Here is a 3,493-nt window from a genome sequence, read left to right as displayed (position 1 = left end):
GGGGGGGGGGGGGGGTGTTGGGGTTTGTTGGGGTTTTTTTTAATAAATTACAAGCCTGATAAAAAGTCCTGTTACACAGTTCAGAGCAAAATGTAGATAGCATTGTAACTCGTGGAGCTCTTGAAGCATTATGGCTTTTCTCAGGAGAGTTGTGATTATTTGGTTGATGGTTGGACTAGATGATCTTAAAGGTCCCTTCCAACATAGACGATTCTGTGATTCGATTCCTGTGAGTGAGTGCATCGCCTGGGACTGCTCACACACTTGTAGAACGAAGGCACTTGGGTTTTCCTCTGTGTCACTATTTCTGCTGCAATTGGGAGTGTGAAATTGTGGGTCTCTGTTTCTAAGCGCTGGAGCGAGCGCTGCAGAGTGTCTGGCTTGGGGCAGGGGGGGTTCTCTGCATTCATCCGTCACCCACAGTACTGAATGCTCTTTGGAAGAATATTCTTTCTTTCAGAGATTAAAACTGCTAGAGAACTTTTGTGATACAGGTCATTGAGTAAATGGCAGTGTTGTCAGAGCTGAAGTGAGAAGTGGTGGGTTTCCCCCTTGCAGAGCTGTGCTGCAGCTCCCAACCGGCCAGTGGGACCGTGCTCCCCTCTGGGCTCTTCCAGAGCCTTCAACCTTAACTACATTCTTTCCCCAAGGCTTGCTGGCACCCAGCAAAGAACCCTAAAAATCGGCCAATGTGAGATTGACCCCCAGGTGAAGGAGGCTCTTTCCAGCTCTTTCCCAACTCTTCCACTTGCTGAGCGAGTGTTTTACCAGCCCCATCACTTTTGGTGGCATTGCTGACACAGCAGCAGCCCCCTCTGCGTTTGCAAGGAGTGAGATATCTTTGTTAGTCATGATATTTTGGGAATATCAGTTTAGATTCAGATCTCTACGTTTCACCTAGCACTGTAGTTCCACAGCAGGTTGAGTTGGCGTGAGCCTGAGCTACTGTGGAAAGAAAGAGCTGCTCCTACCCCTTGGCAGAGACGTTCCTCGGGAGGAACATCCCGGGTTGTGCTGGCCTGAAGCTGTCCTCTACGTGTAGGTCCATAGAAAATGCCTAAAGGCTAGAGCAGTCTATGACTTGCTGGGTTCATAGCTCTTCATACAGGAGGCACCCTGGGGCAGGGTGGGACGAAGGCAGGGATATCGTGCCTCCCGTATGAAGAGCTGGAGTCTCATGAAGGGTCTGGAGCTGCACGTGCTCCTACAGCAGCTCAGGAGAGCTCCACTAACTGGTTGCTCAGCTCTGCTACAGTTCCACTGAAACAGCATTGATTTTGGTATGAAATGGGGCCTACAGGGGGAAAAAAAAAAAAAGAGGATTTAGATCAGTGATTCTACATGCAATGAGTCTTAAGGCTGCATCTTAGCTGTGCCGTGGTTCTCCAAAGCAAATCTTGGAGGAGTTAAGGGGCATGAAAAGGAACCCTAGTGGGCTTTGCTCCTTCCCCCACCCCAGGGGCATCCTGGAGCCAGGCTGATGTTAGTCAGGGAGATCTCAGGCCAGGCAAGGTTTATGTGGGGTGGGGAGATGTGATCTCTGGACGGCCACAGAAGACCAGGGTCCACTTCTTACCCAGACATGGTAGCAAGAAGGAAAGGTCCTCAGCGGGTTGGGCAGTGCAGAGTCTCAGCCCCTTCTCCTCCCAGCCCGGTGTGACAGCGGTGGGAATGCCAGGGAAGCTTCCTCAGGGACCGGAAGGGCTAACCCTCAGCATCAATTGCACTACGTGTTCTTAAACGCTGAAAACAGCAATTGTGTTTTCTTGTAATCTGCTACTCGTGTATTATTTCAGATAGGAAAAGCATTCCCGTCATGCAGGGGGTGAAGTTAGCACGAGTTAAGCAGCTGTAAGAAAGCAAAAGCCCCATTGCCCGGTTTTTATGAGTGTGGGATTTCACACCCTGCTTGCAGAAGGCTGCAGTATTTAGATCCCTGCAACTTTTTATCTCATTCACACCCTGCTTGCAGAAGGCTGCAGTATTAGATCTGTGCATCTCACTTCAGTCCCAAAAGGGAAATATCTGCCCACATACATTGTTCTTCCTTTGTTTCCTATCAAATATTGTTTTGGAGAGTGTAAAGTAAACTTAAGTTCTTCTCTAAAAACATTTTTTCTAAGTTACTATTTTTACAATCAAAGCGTTTCCTCTTTCACTCAGTGTAAAATTACTGAGTTTTAATTTGCTCTGCATTGCACTTTGTGTATTTTTTCGCTTATTGGGCCATGTATTTTTGATATACAAAACAATAAGGGCTTTGTTAATCTAGTTTTAGCTAGAAATTAACTGTGGAACTAAGATGTTCATATAAAAATACAAGTTCCATAAAATCAGCAAAAAAACCCTATTTAGGTCAGAGACATTTTTAATGATACATTGAGAAATAGTATAGCTTCTGAAATGATTTCCCATTTGGTAAATGCAACACATTCATGGATTGTGTGGTTTAAAATGGAATATGAATCATCAGGAGACAAAGTTGAAGACATTGGATTTGCTTATATGCAAAACCCGCATTAGCTTAATTGATACGGGTCTTAAAAAATTAGCGTACTCTAGTGTAAAGAAGTATAAAATTATTTAATAAGCTGGGTTAAGAGGAAAGCTGAAATCAGTTTAACTTAATTACCAAAGAGATGAGTTATTCAGCAGGCTAATGCAACGCTGGGCAGGCTGAGAAGCTCCTCACCTGGGGGAGCTGAGCTCCTGCAAGTCCAAGATACCACGAAAAGCTCTTGGCCACTTTGTGCTTCCCTGCTCCAAACAGAGCAGTCCAGGTTCTTACAGGCCCACTTCAGATGGACAGTGGTATTTCCATTTGCTTTTTCCTGCCTTCGTCCCTTCTAATGTTGGGAATTAGTGTCTTGAAGACACTAATTTTAGTGTCCTAAAAGAGAACCTTCTTGTTCCTAAAAGAGCTCATGAAGTACTCGTCTTCCCTCTGGTTTTGGTGTTCACCTCACAGCCCTGACTCGCTGGGATGTGGTTTAGCTGAAGAAGTTTCAATGCTTTAAACAAAGAACAGCTGCTCTGCCCCTGCACAGTCCCCGCTGATCTTGTGGAGTATATTGAAAAATGAAGATCTTTTTTGCTTTGTCCCAACGCTTCATTCCAAATCGCACCTGGCCCCGTGATGTCTGCGGTGCCTGGAGAAGCACAGCAGGACCGGGGCAGAGGGAGAGACAGCGATGGCCTCAGCTCCTTCCCTGGGGGAGTCCTCCCTGGGCTCCCCTCTGCCAGGCTGGTGGGACGTCTGGGAGGTATGGTGGGATGTTTCTGGGAGGTATGGTTTAGTGATGATGCTCCTTGTTTGTTGTGTGGGTGTCTATTTTTGTCAGTCAGGTTGACGGTTGGACAAGATGATCTTTAAGGTCCCTTCCAACCTAGAAGATTCTGTGATTCTGTGATTCTGTGACGTGTGTGCACGGACCGTGCACAGCTCTGGTGTCCCTGACACCATGGAGTGAAACCCCTGGTTCATCAGCCATCT

The sequence above is a fragment of the Calidris pugnax genome, unplaced genomic scaffold, assembly GCF_001431845.1.
Source record: "Calidris pugnax isolate Ruff unplaced genomic scaffold, ASM143184v1 scaffold41, whole genome shotgun sequence".
Classification (NCBI taxonomy): domain Eukaryota; kingdom Metazoa; phylum Chordata; class Aves; order Charadriiformes; family Scolopacidae; genus Calidris; species Calidris pugnax.
The sequence above is the reverse complement of the archived record's forward strand: the minus strand, read 5'-3'. Positions refer to the sequence as shown.